This window comes from Macrobrachium rosenbergii, chromosome 43, assembly GCF_040412425.1.
Source record: "Macrobrachium rosenbergii isolate ZJJX-2024 chromosome 43, ASM4041242v1, whole genome shotgun sequence".
Classification (NCBI taxonomy): Eukaryota; Metazoa; Arthropoda; class Malacostraca; order Decapoda; family Palaemonidae; genus Macrobrachium; species Macrobrachium rosenbergii.
Window position 1 is genome coordinate 41,242,619 of NC_089783.1, and position 19,006 is coordinate 41,261,624.

General features: G+C 31.9%; 1 long non-coding RNA gene across 2 annotated transcripts in view; it reads right to left on the minus strand.

Moving 5' to 3' along the window:
* LOC136828808 (uncharacterized) overlaps window positions 1-19,006 on the minus strand; it is an 855,933-nt gene that overhangs the window by 490,014 nt on the left and 346,913 nt on the right. For both annotated transcript variants that reach the window (XR_010850235.1, XR_010850234.1), the window contains exon 9: window positions 6,810-6,921. This is a non-coding gene — a long non-coding RNA (uncharacterized lncRNA). The remainder of the gene's footprint in view (window positions 1-6,809; window positions 6,922-19,006) is intronic.

Here is a 19,006-nt window from a genome sequence, read left to right on the forward strand (position 1 = left end):
AGTTATAGCAATGAACGTTGGGTCCTGTCATCTGTTTGCTACTGTCGACATTTCTTCGATTTTTAATAATCTGAGTGAGTCGTTTTACTGATTCCATAACCTGAATCAGAAGAAGTAAGTATTCAGCTCTACTCTGACACCAAGATCTGAGATAGCGTTAAGGCTTCATCTGAGTTACCCTATACGGTAGTTAGATTTTAATGATTAGCGCCCTTTCCTTGTTATTCCAAGAAATAGTTTTATCACTGTTAGTGACCATCACAACACTCTTATTTTATACATTATGCACAAATTCTTCTGCCAATCTAGGAGATGCATTGCTCGTTACAAATTTCCAAAAGTTACTAGTTTAATGAATATAAAATAACACTTTAAAGGTAAGTAAAAAAAACGAATAATCTCAGGATACAGTAAAGTGAGAATCGTCTCTATAAATAGTAACGAAAAATATAATTCATTTCTATGAAAGGTAACTAATGAATGTTTTAAAAGCTTAATTTCGAGTTTTCAGTATTTTCTGATTTTCTTGCACTTCTAAAATACCTAAATTTCAACATTTCCCGCAATCTTTTCTTGTGTACAATAAGTGTAAAAGCTTCATAGTTGCGGGAGGTAAAAATGAATTATATTCAGGAACCGTGAAATATTAATTAGAAATATTCTATCGCAAGATAAAGTGCTGTGAGAATAATATGCTATTAGTTCCATAGCAGCAGCAAAATAATATCAGTATCTTATTTGATTTTATTTTAATGGCAATTACATATTTAGTTTTTCCCTCGGTTTCATTTGCTAAGAGTGAAAACTACTTTTACTTGAACAAACGTCACAAATAATTATAATTGTCGATCATTGTGACATGTTTTAGTTACCATATGAAATATGCACCTCTCTAGCGACCATTATGACGTACCTTATCAAATGGAAAAGACATAATATATGCCTAGAATCTTATTAACAAACCATCAGACTACATTTTTCACTGAATAATTTGTTCTTTTTACATCATTCATGAGGCCAAAAAAGGAAAATGATCATGACATTGAGTGACAACCACTGCAGCATGCTGACATAAGAGCATATGCTTTGTAAATCGACCTTTGTTCATTTTGACTTTAAAATTACCCAAGATAAACAAGAAATTAGTTATAGATAATCAACGAAACCTCTTAAAATGTCCTACCAAAGGGGATGTTACCATGTAAAAACAAATTTTACTCCCGCTTCCCGAGACAAACGACGGTCATCTCTCTCTCTCTCTCTCTCTCTCTCTCTCTCTCTCTCTCTCTCTACTTACTAAAGCAGCTCCGTGTTCAAACTTATATCCAGCAGAAATTAGGAACACAATTGTTTAGAAATATATTTTTCAGCACCGAAAAACATTCCACCTTCACCTAAGATAACCTCAGTGATTGTCAAATGGAAATGCTAAGAACCTTCGTGAATAGTGAATAAAGAAGAGAAAATGAAAATGGGCGTCATTAGACTATATTAAAGGTCATAAACATCAATCTCATTACAGCATCAAAGTTGATTAGGTCTTCATAAAGGGCTGGCTGTCATCCATTTGAATATAAATTGATTTGATGACGAAAGTAAAATCTAATAAACGGACTGACGTTAATTGTACGCTAATGGGAAGAAATATAAAGTAAGATAAGTATCAAATGTCACCAATAAGGAAAAGTTCAAGAGAACTTTTTTTTAAATGTAAAAATTCTGTAAGTGCAAATGACTAGTAACATATTGCTATTATTTCTACAATATTTTTATCGTAAAACTGGTTCAAAAAATATTGCCCTTAACCTTGAACGGAATGATAAGCCGCCTTTTGAAAGAAGGCAGATTATGCGAATAAATGAAAATTTAAATGGGGATACGATTACAGTTTGACAGCAGTAGGAAAGAAAGCAGTCAGTAGATTGACAGTCCAGTCTGAAGAAAGCTTTCGCCTTCTAAATGCAATATTTATCAAACAGCAATATATATAGATAATTATTGAGCATAAGGGTATTTGGAATGTGTGTTAATTACGAAAGGATAAAAGAAAGGTCGATCACTATTTAAAAAAAAATCTTTAAATCACGACATTTTGTTGAAATGACTGCAGAAATAGTGCAATTATTCCTGCATCTACTGTTACATTCCTGCGAGAGAGAGAGAGAGAGAGAGAGAGAGAGAGAGAGAGAGAGAGAGAGAGAGAGAGAGATCGCAAGTTCGTGGGTGTATCACGAATTTCTCTCGCTCTGTGTATCAGAATGTGTGAGTGGGTATGTGGGTGTAAGACTCGCATGTTGAAATAACTTCGAGATGTAAAAGGCACGCCATCACATCGCGAGGTGAAATTTATGTAAAATCTGCGAGGGCTTCAATGGCCAGACAGATCATATCTTGCGAAATGTTTAAAGCACGGCGCGTGGGACGTGGGAGAAAAATGACGTCGTAACATCCGAAGATCATACATTTATGAAACTGTCATCGAAAGGGTCGCATGGGAAGTGTTTACCGAGGAGTGAAATACAATTTCACATGTAAACGTTTTTAAAATAATCGTTACGATAAATGTGGTTTTTACAAAAGGGCATAAATGAATTGGTAGTCATTTCTAAGCATCCACTTTACCTATGAGACGTCCCTAACACAGAATCTGAATAAATTTTTTTACACACACACACACACACACACACACACACATACATATATATATATATATATATATATATATATATATATATATATATATATATATATATATATATATATATATATATGTTTTGTGTTGATGTTAAATGATAAAATGTACTTTCCTATAATTATGGATTTAAATAAGTTACTAAAAGATGTTATAACTTATAATTTTTTTCCTAAACTGTTAGTCGACCTGTTTCGCCACAGGCGATAAACATTCCGGACGCAGCATTTCGCATGATATTATTTTCCTTCAAAATTTCGGGTGTGTGTGTGTGTGTGTGTGTGTGTGTGTGTGTGTGTGTGTGTGTGTGTGTGTGTAGCAAGCCTTCTATGTGTGCTCTACACCAAAATATCATCTGCGTGAAGCAAAGAATTAAGCGCTAATTTTGCGTGTCTAGCATGCGCTTTAGGATCATATACAGTACATGAACCGCTTTAGTATTAATATTTTGATGCTCATATAAATAAAATTATTCCATAAAACTCTCTCTCTCTCTCTCTCTCTCTCTCTCTCTCTCTCTCTCTCTCTCTCTCTTTTATTCTTTATTATAATAAATATTTGATGAGCGTACATATATTGCTCATGAAATTGCATACTTCAAATCTATGCTTACTGATCAGAAAAAGGCTTTATTCTGAGAGCCTTAATTAGGGCTGATCCAACTCTTCATTTCACGGTGAAAAAATCTAGTGACAAAGCATCATGGAGAAGAAATTTTCAATTACCTCTTGCTCCACGATCACTGGGATATCATGCTCAAATTCTGATTTTCTTTAATCTTTATTGTCAGAATTCTCATTAGCACTGGTCTCTACTTCTCAATGACTCTCACGTATATTCATCCTCAAGTTTTACTCCACTCGCTCACAAATAATTTTATATACAAAACATTGAAAATAAAAAAAAATGTGTCGTCGTAATTTATGTTTCGTTGCAAGAAGAGGGTCGTCTCAGCATGTGAGCTAATAGTAGTAATAAAAATGATTACCTAGTCTGTTTCTAATTAGTTACCATACTGAATGGCTCTCTCTCTCTCTCTCTCTCTCTCTCTCTCTCTCTCTCTCTCTCTCTCTCTCTCTCTCTCTCTCTCTCTCCTAGGAGAGCTGTTAATCAGCCCAGTGGTCTGGTAAAACTAAGGTATACTTAACTTTTTTTCTGCCTTGTATGTATTTGTTAGTATGAATTCGTAATAAAACTGTATACAACTAATGAGATTGAAAACATATGTTAAAATATCCATGGACGTTTGTATTTATAAAGAGGATAATTTCATTTGGAAGAATAGAATGTGACTTCATGGACCATTATGATGATTACTCACTAAAGAACAAAATGAAATGAGAAGCACGCAGAATTACCAGACCTGAACCAGGGCTTTCTCCACTGAACACAGATCCAATAAATAAAGTGTCCACGCTCTAAGAAAAGTGACTTCGCTTCTGGATCTGTTTCTGTATTGACATACTTTCTGCCAAAGACCCTAACCTATCCACGACAGTGGAGGCCAGATGATATGATCAACATCATACTTTCTTGCAAACGATGTAAAACAAATCAATGTATTGTCCTGGAAAGTATATGATGTGATAGGATACTAAATCCAATTCCAAGGGAAAAGGTGCGAACATACCTGGAATCAGTTACAATGGCTTAAAAAAAAAACGTATGAAAGAGGGGCAGAATCATTCCAAAGCTTGCCAACGGAAAGAAGGAGAAGGACGACAGACATAAAGGCAGACCTAGAAAAGTAGACCTGTTATCAATTAACAATGGAGAAAATAATAACGAGATAAGAGCAAAGGTGACCCGACTAATAAGCCGAGCTATAAAAAATAAAACTAGCCAATAACTTCCGACGTACGATTGCAATACTTCAACAACAATTGTAAGGCAAGCTAAGAACAGCAAATTGTACTTGCGACCTCTAAAGATCAAGTTTAAAAACATAGCTTTAATAGAAAGTAACAGAAGAAAAATATTCATTCAGTTTCTCTCAAAAGCGTTGGTTTTAGGCACATCAAATGAGCAGCAATATCCTACGAAGAAGCGTAAATTTAGTGAGGGTACCGAAGAAGAGAAGAAAGCAGTCATTTGGACCAGGCTTAACAATAATCTTTAAAATCTAAACATTTTGCAAAACTCCTTTGAAATTAGATCAACAAAGTTTGGAAAAAAATAAATATTAGCCTAAAAATGTATAAACTTTTCCATTTCTTTCGAGAGAAATTTATAAAATGTACCTATTTTAAAGGATGTAGTTGAGATGGTCCAAAGGACAAGAGAGTGATGCGCCTGTTATTTGTCATTAAAAATAATCCAGTTCTCGTGTCCTACGAAAACTGTATTCGTGAATAAATCACCCGATCTCAGCCAACAAGCTCCGCGTACTACTCGCAGGTGTAAACGCTTTATTTTTATTTATTTACTTATTTATTTTGGGTATGTCATCACGGGAATATTTAATGTAAATATTTCTCCTCTATACTGGTCCTTTGTAAAATGTCTTCAAAGATGAAAAGGGTGTGAACCACATCCCTGTTATATTATATGTATGTGTTGTATGCAATGTGTATGTGTGTGCATCTGTGTATATGTTTGTGTTTTTGGGCTCGTATTCCGTTAGATAAATATACGTCATATATATATATATATATATATATATATAGAGAGAGAGAGAGAGAGAGAGAGAGAGAGAGAGAGAGAGAGAGAGAGAGAGAGAGAGAGAGAGAGAGAGAGAGAGACTGAAGGCACCACTTGGCAGAGCATCTGGAGGATATCCCCCATGGCTCCTTAACGCACCAAGTTTCCATCGGATTAAATGAAAGATTGCTGCCGAGTTTAATTGCTTCTCAGACATCCTCGATCAATCCAGAAGAAACTTATTTCCCGAAGGCGAGAGTCACAGCAGAATAATTATATCAGAATTCTGGCTTTATTGATAGCATATTCTAAATAGCTGTAGATGGAGAACAGTGAGCTCTGAATGTTTAATAACAAAGCCACAGAACACTGATTATCTTATCAGTATCCTTATATTAACCATCATAGCTCAATCTTTTACGTAATTATTAAATATTACCTAAATCTATATCCTCCAAAGATTTCTGTTTATCGATTCACCTTCATTATCACAGATTTACGAAAATCAGCCAAAGGGAAGCGAAATGTGAATTACAGTACACATTATTATACATATACTTACATACATACATACATACATACATACACATGCACATATATATATATATATATATATATATATATATATATATATATATATATATATATATATATATATATACATATATATATATATAATTAGTTGAAGCCACCGGGAAAGTTCAAAATGAAACGACAGTGCCAAGTACTTTCCTGTATTTTAACACACCTTCAGGGCACACAAAAAAGTACTTGGCACTCTGCAGTTTCATTTTGAACTTTCCCAGTGGCTTCAGCTAATAAACAAAATCACGCGCTTACTTTTGTGATTTTTTAGTGTGTGTGATAATTATATATATATGTGTATATATATATATATATATATATATATATATATATATATATATATATATATATATATATATATATATATATATATATATCGCTCATTTGCCAGAGGAGTGACATAACTCAACAAATGGCTATTTTTCAGGAGAAGCAATCTAAACTTTAAAACTTTCAATACTCTCTATAGTGTAATAGTGACATGTCTTGCCCTCTAGCGGTTAGTATTACAAATACAAATAAGACGTTTTTACCACAATATGGAACAAAGAACGGGCTATCTGCTGGTATCAATAACTCAAAAAACACATTTTTTGAGTTGTGTCACTCTTCTGGCAAATGAGCGATAAATACACACATACACATATATATATATATATATATATATATATATATATATATATATATATATATATAATATGTGTGTATATATATATATATATATTACTATATATATATATATATATATATATATATATATATATACTATATATACATATTATATATATATATATATATACTTAATGGGATGATATAAACAACAAATGCAGTGTCACTGAACCAACAACTTGCCAGTAGAAAAATCTAGTTAGAAAACAACCACAAAACTTACTTGGTCTCTCGAGAATCTCTTTAGAATACTTCAAGACGATCCGTCCACCTGCATTCTTCTCTGAATGGGTAGTTTCTCCTTATTTTGTGAAATCGTGAAGACTCAGTGCCATCTGGAGAGAAAAAGAGAAAATACTAATGAAAAACTTTGGATTAGAACAAATAGTAAAAAATTAGTGTTGTCTACACATGAAATCATAAACGTCAAGAAATGTTCTTCGCTGCCCTCCATTAATAATTCCATATATATATATATATATATATATATATATATATATATATATATATATATATATATATATATATATATATATATATATCTATATATATATATATATATATATATATATATATATATCGATACTCTTTCATCGTTACGATTAATTTCGTGAATACCAAAATCTTTCCATGCAAGTAACATCGTACTGACAAAAGCACTGGTGGAAATATTAAAGTATGTAAGAGATAAATGTTACATTTTTAGAGGGGACTTGTTTGTTAGAACTAATTTTGTTTTTTTTCGCTAATGACAGAGTTTTTCAGGGAATAACAAGAAGTAAATTAAAATATTTAGGTAAGCATCAGCCCTAGATATATCACTGAAGTGGAATTTTCAAGGAAAATAAAGACAAATGTCGAGGCTTTATTACTGATATTCTTTAGATAAGCACAGAACAAAATCGGAAGTTTTACTCCCAGAATAATCATGGCGGTAAAGTGTGCCTTAATACTGTCAGCTTAAGACCACGTGCCTCATCAGCATGATTAGTGGTTCAACTTTCAATAAACTATGACCCCTTCGGTGTGTTGGGGAAGATTTAAGAGGGTTAACTTGGGCAGTTAATCATATCTTTGAATTTTTATACTCTTGACTTCAACTTTCCCCCCCTATTCTGTTCCATCTCTTCTCAGTTTGCAGTTAGGTTGAAGTGGAGGACAGCACGATGAGGTCCCTTTTTACTCATTCCCTAACCCTCGTCGTTTTGTTTCATACTCATTTGGAAATATATGTATGTATGTATGTATGTATGTATGTATGTATGTATGTATGTATGTATGTATATATATATGTATATATATATATATATATATATATATATATATATATATATATATTATATAAGTACACAAACACACAAACACATACATACATACTACTGTATGTATATATATATATATATATATATATATATATATATATATATATATATATATATATATATATATATATATAATTATACCTATATCAATTAAACGTATATATATATATATATATATAAATATACCTATATCAATTAAACGTAAGGAACATATATACAGATAATTTTATCTGCAAAGGAAATAATATTTATTAAAGCCCTTTTCAACACTTGAAAAGACTGAAAAAATACGGAACGAGAACTCTTTTATAATTTCTGATAGGATATAAGTCACAGGACTTTTACTATAATGATGAAGGTATTAGAGGTGACGATGGTTACAGAATACAGCGAAGGAGGTCTCTATGAATTAGTCTTGCATCCCAAAGCTGCTTCAATTCAAGCAACAACGAATGATCAAAAACGAAAAATAAAATGGTGAAGGTCACTAACATATAAAGTAAAGAAACTATTTGATCCTATCTTCCAATAAACGAAAAAAGGAGGAGGAAAAAAATTAAATCTTGTTTACAATGTGGGAATGTGTTTTCATATATGGCAGGGTTTTCTCACTTTTATTTGCAATAGTAAAGTAAATGAATAAAATATAAAACAAAAAAAAAGTCTGAATGGCATTGAAGTGATGAGGCGTAAACACACATTTCTCTCTTCATTTTCTTTCTCCTTTAATTTCCTCTCTCCTCATTTCACCCCGTGAACACTTGTCTTGGTAATCAATATCATATATATTTGGAAATCGGGGAAAATTGTCAATACTTGCATCCTTTTGGTTAGTGGGGGATTAAACAATATCAGTCATAACTTTCATAGAAGGTATTTCCGGAATGGTTTTATTTTATTTTACTATTCTTTTTTTTTACATTTTCATTTTACATAGATGGGAATATCTGCAAAAACTGGCAGTGCTTCATTTGAAAATGCCGTGAGGATATATATTGTTCTTTGATCGTGACAATTATTTCCTTATTTCACATTTGTGAAATTTTTACTGTTGTCGCAGCAGTTGTCGTTAATATTTTTAAAGGATAAATACTGTTCCCAATCTGTATTTAGCAAACATCATCATAAACAGAGCAACGAAACTTCATCTAGTCATCATTTAATTGTGCATCACTAACATCCGATACTACTCGGTGGGCGGTTGAAATTCAGTTTAATGTCACTGGAGAGTCAGGCCAAACATTTCCACGTTTATTCCCATCTAAAAAAAAAAAAAAAAAAAAAAAAAAACTACGTTCCAAACAAATACATTGTTTTCATGTTCCTGGATAACAAGAATGTGTTAACTGTAAACAACAGGCTGCATTGTATTCTTCATAACATATATAATAACAAAATGAAAAGCAATGCGAGAACTTCTTGTAACTGTTCCTGAGAGAAATTGTAGTCTGGTTATTGAGAATCGTCGTCTTAATTATTATCAAGTGGTTTAGTTTGCTGAAGGTACGTCGTAAAAATTCATTTCTTTTAATACGCATATTTCAAGATGTGGCAGAAAACTTTTTTTTTATAAATGAAATACCTTTAGGACAGAAGATGCCTATTGCGAAACTATATGGGGAATAACTTTCATTACGAAGGAAACTCATAAATCGTTACAAAATACCTTTAATAAATACTACTAACAATACAATGAACAAGGAATATATATACATTCTTTTTCCTATGATTCATGTTTACAAAAACTGATCATTTTTACATCTCAGTTTTTTTTCATTTTCTCTTGTATAAAGGAAACTCTAATAATATGCACAATGCCAAGATGAGTGTAGCCTGAGAATGTGGTGTAACAAAAGCAGCGACTGACAAATGAAAATGTAAGTTAGCTAACGGAATCAGAAGGCGATGAACAACCTTTTGTCATTGTAACGTCGAGACTGAATGGGACACAGAAGGAAGTTTAAGGAAAGGTACTTAGACCTGGCTAGGTAGAAATAACCAACAAATCTTTATAAGAAATGAAGGTTATAGAGAATAGTAAAGCTGGAGCAAGGAAAGAATTTTAAACAGGTGGGATAGTCAGAATTGCGACGAATTACCTTTATTGGTTAAGGTGGGGACTATAACTATAACTGGATGATAAAAACAATGTTGCTAGAAAAACAGTATTATTCCGGGCCCTGGCAAGTCATAGCTGTAATGCTTCTTACCAATATTTGAAATAAGTTTTACATGTAAGGGATAATGCGCTAGAAAATTAATTTCATGCTTACGGTGTAAGAAAATATTACCGAACAGATAATTCACTGACTATTCAAATTTATATTAAATCATATCATTTATTAAAAGGAACACATTTTAAATTGTTCACTACAGTGTTGGCGTTCCTCTAGAACATGAAAAAGCTTGAAATAGAAAAAATGGCAAAACATCCAAGCTGCTGAAAACAGTTATGGAATTCATTATTCCTAATTTTGCGAACCGAACAATATTCTCAGGACATGATTTTCCTATGACCGATGAATATTGAATATTGTATAGTTTAATGGTCAGGTGGCGAGGTTTCATATAAATTAATATGAAAAATGGAAAACATCATTTTGCTTCCATACTGTTTATACATACCGAGCAATCTAGTTGTATATTATTAATTGCTTTGCAATGCCTCATCACATATGAATGCATGAATATATATATATATATAATATATATATATATATATATATATATATATATATATATATATATATATATATATATATATATATATATATATATAATATATATGTACACACACATTTACACATCCACACACACACACACACACACACACACATATATATATATATATATATATATATATATATGAAAAATCAACTAATTGTTTATCCACATGGATTGTGCGTTTGTAATCTATCATATCCTTTGGCGTTTTTAATTTTCCACATTATTTTTAGTAAAAGTAATAACTATAGCGTCGCCATGACGTATCTTGCGAGGACATTTTACGTAAGCTAAATTTCAAAAGAGCTCTCATAAATTAATATAATGATTGCGACCCAACAACAAGTGGGAGTTCCTCGATTTCTAGAACACCAAGAGCCACATTCAGATGAGATAGTTTAATAATTTTCAGTTGTTTTATCTTGTTGTTTTTCCATGTAAATGATTGTTTGCTTCTTGACAACGTTGTATATATAAGCAGAGGTATTTATTTGCCTTTATTTCTTGCATCATGTGAATGCGTGTTAATAATAATAATAATAATAATAATAATAATAATAATAATAATAATAATAATAATAATAATAATAATAATTTAAAGAACATTAAATGAAAAAAATTGTGAAAAAATTTCTTTTAACTGAATCCTTTTTACAATTCGGGATACTGAATGAATATGCAATATATTGAATATATCACTGATAACAGTTTCTATACCGTAGATCAATTTGCATTAAGAAAACTATTTTGATCTTAAGCTGACTAAATTTTGACATATGCAAAAATTATTTATAGGAGCAATGTCCAATTTAAAGTAAATTGATAAACAATAACTGTGAGACACAAGACAACATAAACCCTCGCCTTAGGGAGCAGTTAAGCCTCAAAAAGGGACGTACGTTAATGGAATTAAGTCACCTAGGATCATTTTAATTTCGTGGAAGGGGGCGGCTAGATTTTATGATACACAGAACGTTTCGCAATCAAGCGTTACAGGCACTGAGAGGATTATCCTGGATCAACCGTTTCTCCCATGTTTGCCTGAGCAAATTCTCATCACCCAATTACCTCGAGAATTCCAATCTTACCTAACAATAACGGCGGGTATTGCAATATGTCATATAATAATTAATATTCCCTTAAGCCTGGCGTTTCCTGTAGGACAAGTAACAGTGCAGTTTGAACGAAATGGAAATTGTCACATGTTGTTGCTGTTTATTCTTAATTCTTTTTTTTTTGTTAGACTCAAAGTGAATAGTTATTTTACTTGCAATATTGTTGTTATGCATTAAATATATCTTAACTTATTGACACTAATTCATGAGTAGTTTATAATTCCACTTTATATTTACCTTTAGAAAACAAAAAAAGAGGCACATGAAGATAAGGAGAAGATCAACATATTTCTAATTTTGAAAAGCAACGATATTCGTAAATGACAGCAGAAAATTCCAAAAAGGTCGAAAAAAATCACAGTAAACCTAACAACCAAACTAACAGCCAACCCTAGTTCACAAAACACCAAAAACAAGCAGCCTCATAACCATATTTCACTTTTGAACTTAACTATTAATTCCAGGATACTGAATAGGAAATAATATTAGGACGAAATATTTAGAGTGCAAATATTTCACGAGCAATTTGCTGGGCGCTTTTGAGCGCAAGGTAGCACCTAATCGTGTGAACGCACTGAAAATTAAAATATAAATGTCTAAGCTTTCATATTAATCGACAAACCTCCCTTTGTAAAATTAAAATTGTGATGCTGGAAACACTTCAAATGAATGTAATTTTTGTGTTTAATGCTGTGACTAAAATTGTACACACGTTGATGATTAAGATTCACTCACATAAGGAACGCAGGTAATCAAATATAGCATGATTTGATGAAGATAGAAATCTTTTGTTGAAGAAAAATCCCTCACAGCAGAGATAATCTTGTTCTTCCAAAAACCACTGTCATGTTAGCAGCAGTATCACAGATGCCGTTTGTAATTATCTTGAAGCGTACGTATAAAGAAATTATTTTACATAAAATTCTTAAGAAAAATAAATAGCTCACAAACACTACACTATGTATGTGTGTGTATATATAATGTATATAGATAGATATATTTATTTATATATATATATATATATATATATATATATATATATATATATATATATATATATATATATATATATATATTTACTTTATATTATATATATACAGTATATATATATACATATGTTTTCATTTTCAACTTATGCGTTTCTCCATTTTCCTCACCCTTCCCAATTCTTTTTGCGTCACAAGAATTTCTAAGCGGGAAAAAATCGAATCATTGGAAACAAGAATAAATTGAGAGAGAGAGAGAGAGAGAGAGAGAGAGAGAGAGAGAGAGAGAGAGAGAGAGAGAGAGAGAGAGAGAGAGAGAGAGATTCCTTGTTTCAACTCTCGTTAATGAGATATGGGTAAAACTTTATGTATGTTTTCTTTTTCCAAAATGTTTCTGAAAAAGACAGCATCCCAGACGACTCAGCCTGATGATGAAAGTTCTTATAAAAAAGCCTCTTTTAATTGTGATATCTCATGAGAGTCATAAAAGAATAAAAAGTAAAAACACCCTCATTTACTCTTATTTTTTAATCGCAACGGGGGACTTTTACAGACGTCCATTTTCAGCCAAGGTTTTATCTAAGTCAGAGAACCGTGTAACGGAGGGTGTTCTCTCTCTCTCTCTCTCTCTCTCTCTCTCTCTCTCTCTCTCTCTCTCTCTCTCTCACATACACACAAACATACATACACGCACATTCTTCACATACACACGTACAAACACAGACATATATTTATGTGTGTATGTATATATATATATATATATATATATATATATATATATATATATATATATATATATATAGATAGAGAGAGAGAGAGAGAGAGAGAGAGAGAGAGAGAGAGAGAGAGAGAGAGAGAGATAATGTATATATACATTCCTTTTAGATAGGGTTCAAAATAACCTAAAATATAATAAAAGTTCTCTCTCTCTCTCTCTCTCTCTCTCTCTCTCTCTCTCTCTCTCTCTCTCTCTCTCTCTCTCTCTCTCTCTACCTGGACAATTTGTAATTACTTAGGAAAATGTTGCCCACTACGATTCAAAATTACAAACATTAGCAAAGAAAAAATCATTCACTAGCATCCTACCCAAATAGGACATCACATTATGTAGAATTCCATGCAAGGCAACTTTCGTTGGAGCGTTGATTTACAGGGATATAGAGTTCAAACTAATTCGATTAACACGTAAGCCGATGGATTTATCAAGTGCACAAAATGAAAAGTAAAGGAAAATCATTAGTTTTGCTATGTTATTTCGCTCGACGGTCAGAGCATAATAACCTATGTTAATGACAGGAATTGAAAAATGCCTCATGTAAATGGTTAAGCCATCGAAAAACACGGCCCAGGAACTTGACTTTCGAATGAACTGCTGAATTAGAGTTAGAAGGAAACCAATGTCTATTTACGGGGTTCTTCTCCCGATGATTGCAAGGCATATTATATTGTTGGGTGCTGAATAAGAATTTAGGAATGTCAGTTGTTTTGTGGATGGGGACCTGCTTTTTGAAATTACTAGTGAAACGTATGTAAACTGAATAGTCTTTTATCACTATCACCAAACTTATTTAAACTCCCCATGAATCTCTTCATCACAACCAGGTGATGCCCCATTTTCATCGGCACATAAATAGCATTTGAAATAATATTTTTGTAAACTTTTTATTTAATTTTTGTTTTAGAATTAAGTAAATACACTCTTTTAGACTTAAGATGACGTGGAGTACTTATGTTAGAGCAACTAATGTCAAAACATGACACAAAGGGGTAAATATACAAGATATATCTCTTGAGAAACTTATGTAATATTATCTAAACTAAAAACCGTTTAGTTTTCCTAGGGAGATATGTGTCATCCTATGGAACAGACATTACTATGGTCTTTTAAATACAGTACAGAAACAGTTGTGAATCTTTATTGTTCTGAGTGTCGTGCTCCAATGTCTTACGGGAATAGCTCTTTATCACACTATAACCATCATGATTTTTCCCCTTTAGTCCCCTCTTCTGGGTTGACCACTTTGTCTAAAGGATTTTAAGAAGGTGGGAGAGCAGGAACGTCAGATATGGGATATAGTAATAATTTTACTAAAGTGTTTATATTATTAATAATTATAATACACACACACACACACATAAAAGCACACGCGCGTAGATTGCTGTAAAAGCTGAGTACTTTTATTAAGTAAAATTTCCACCTTTCTCTTTCTAGAATAAGCAAGTCACAAGCGTTTTTGCGTAAATATACTCTTTTTTTAAGCGGTAACCGATGGTCGAACAACCAGGTGTTTATATCCTTTATATTCATTCCTTTCCCAGCCCGTAAATAATAATAATTATAATAAAAATAATAACAATCATCATCATCATCCTCATCATCATCATCATCATCATCATAAAAATATTAATAATAATAGCAACTTAGTTGGGGAATGCAATGACTCGATTTTAACTTCAAAGGCACAGTTACAGATCTCTCCTAAAGCACAGAAGGTTGTAAGATCCAGGGAGAACTGGAAAACTGAGTCACAAAGCTTTCCGTAGCGAGAGAATATGCCGGTGACCCGTGTAATCCGGAGTTGATCAATTCCCAGGGAATAAATATTGGAAGAGACAACAACATGGGCAGCAAAGATTACACATAGGGAGCGGGGGGAACACCCCCCTTCTCCCTTAATTTTTAAGGAAAAGGTAATAATGGCCGGAAAAGTAAGCATCAAAAGGAGACAGGAACTAAATTGAGGCGGGGAGAAAGAGACTTTGGAATCGACTACTAAAGATATTGTCTTTGAATTAACTCTACCCCGGAGGGACATAAAGGCTGAAGTGCCCTATGCTAGAGCTTTATTTCGAAGAGAATCACTACAAAGTTTCAATATAGTTACTAAATTCAAGTTTTACCATACAAACACTGTAACTATTTCAATAAAAAAAGATGAAACTTCGATTAATGAGGAACAATTCATTCCAAACCATCATAATTCCTTAGAAGACCTGCCGAACAAAATCACATTTCCTTTACATAATAATGAAAACATTACTAAAATTCAAGCAAACAATATACATGACAACCCTAATGTGAAAGTAGCCCGCAAAGCTCAGACTGCGTTTAAAAGCATAAAAAAAGACTGGCAAAACGAACATTAACATTAATTTTTATTAGAGATATTATCTTGATAGCTGTTAACAAATAGTAACACCATTCATGCCTCATTTCTTGAAGACTTTAAACAACGTTCATCAATGAAAACTCTAATACATAATACGAATGTAAACATCAAAAAACATTTTTTTTACTCATAACATAAAATTAAAAATAAAAAATTTATTATTATTATTATTATTATTATTACTATTATTATTATTATTATTATTGCATGTGAACACAATTAGCAAAATTTATATCTGAAAAGTGAAGCACAAACTTAAATCCTATAACACAGTAGATAATAATAAACATTAAGTCACTATATACATAACAAAAGGTGGGTTGCTGAATACATAACACACCCGAAAAGACGTAAAACTTATTACACTTACATGGAGCATTACGGACAATATAAATCTGGCAATCATCAGCATCCATAACTAAAAGCACATTACGGACAAACCTGTCTCATGACATGGTCAAGTACGATACCTACATTTATCATGAAAAGCAACGGACTCGGGGACACTGAAACCTAAATTTTCAGCAACCCCTTACCATCTGCAAATACATTAAACATTCTGAGAGTTTTATATACATATATATATATATATATATATATATATATATATATATATATATATATATATATATATATATATATATGTGTGTGTGTGTGTGTGAGTATATAATATATATATATATATATATATATATATATATATATATATATATATATATATATATATATATGTATATATATATATATGTGTGTGTGTGTGTGTGTGTGTATGTCAGCAAACATAAGTGCACGCAGTATATGACCGAGAAATTGATACTGGCTGCCTGATATGAAAATAATGATACATGCTCAAAAATAGGAAACTTGTAGCCATTTATTAGCAAGGATAACTTTAGAAATGATATTTTGCTAATGTATATCATGCGATGGCCAATTTACGCAGTCTTTTGTTCTTCAATCGAATGTTTTATTTTTATTTAGCACAACCTGTGGTTTTTTTTTTTTTTGGGAGGGGGGGTTATTTAAGCTTATAAATGTTTCGTCTTCCATTTTAATTATAAAAACTAATTCCCGTTCCCACCCTGAAGTTCTAAGGCGTCGTATAATCCTTTTTTAATCCTGCAATGTTCCATTCCCAAGGAAAAAGGAATCGAATTTCCAACGAAACTCACAGCATGTCGACTTGGAACCCTTTGAAAGGTGTCTGATCCTCCTCGGAAAGAGAGAATTTCAAATAAAGGCTCTTTGATACTGGGCTTCTGCTTTTCTTTCCGTTAGCGGCGAGTGCCATGCAAATGGACAACTTCAAATGCGGCTTTAGGGTCAGAGAGCGAACGGAGGCACAGGAAACTTACATTTCGTCAGAGCCAGAATGTAGACCATTATTATTATTATTATTATTATTATTATTATTATTATTATTATAATAATATTATTATTATTAAAGATCAATACAGAATTCTTTAGTTTTTTAATGCTTTTGATTACATATCTTCAATTCAAACACAAAATACTTGGCACAATCATAATTTTTTTTTATTGAGACTGAAGCGCATAGAAAGGAATTATTTTTTCTCATACATATGAAAAGGCTATAAGACCGATAAATAAGGTATTACTTTGCGTGTATTTCTAAACCCAAAATGAGTTGATTGTTTTTGAAGAAAATTACTCGAATGTTGCGAAGGTCCATTTAATGGCAAGGGAAGATCCATGAAATACAAGCTTGTCAAAGCTTAATGAACCTCGACTTGATGCATGGGATAAGTTGGAACTTTGTTTTTCTTGATGGATGAGTCTTATTAGCTCAGCTTTATAGTCATGTTTTCGAAGCATAAATTATAAAGTGATGAAGTGATGTGATTTCTTCGCAACATTTGACACATGAATCATGGAACAGCAAAATTGATATTTGAGACAATCATCTCACAGCACCCTTCCCCCACCCCGCCCCCCCAAAAACTAACGAAATGTCTGATATTAATCTAAATGAAGTAAGCTAAGCTATGAAAAACATACATTAAGTAACACATAACTGAACATAATGTACAACATATCTTCCATCACAAATTGTGCAATATAACTTGTTTCAACTGCCACCCTCTTAGTTCAGCTCTAAAAAGCAATAGCCAGAAGGAAGGGAGACGCATTTAAAATAGCAGAAACTATATTGTTGGCAGACATGGTTAAGAACGATGACAGTACCATTCTCTCTCTCTCTCTCTCTCTCTCTCTCTCTCTCTCTCTCTCTCTCTCTCTCTCTCTCTCTCTCTCTTTAACACTACGCCATTTGAACAGAATATCAAATGCAGGTAAGGAAGTTTAACGTTGCTCCCAGTACTTTTATAAATATACCAGCAGAAAAATCATTGACACACTCATCAACCAATATCGTCTGAACTTCAAATGAAGATATAAATGTTAACATTTAGTTAACAATCTTATTTCTTTCGGCATTTATACTTTCCCTATATCCTTTCCAAATAATGGTGATGGAAATGGCGTCAGTATCCAGCGTGCGAGTCAGGCACAGAAACACTAATCAAAACTGGACACTAGTAGATAATGAGCCCTAAGACTATTCTCCAACGGTGCATACACAAACATATATTCACATACATACAAACATTCACACACACACATACATGTATATATATGTATATATACATATATACACATATACATACATACATATATACAGATATGTACATATAATGTATATACACATATACATACACATATATAAATATATATTCAATATATACACATATATACATATATATAAATATATTCATATATATACACATATATATATACAAATATATACACATATATATATATATATATATATATATATATATATATATATATATATATATATATATATGTGTATGTGTGTATATATATGTATTCATATGAGTTATGACTCTTCCTTAAGACTTTTTGTAACCTTTGAAAAGTTTGAGAAAATTATTCTACCAAAAACAATTTGCAACATATAAATTCATGACAGACTAATTTGTCATATTTTGAGCTTAAATAAAAATAGTATGAAAACGTTCGCAGGATAGATGACTCTTGAAAAGTTTGTACTTTGTAATGT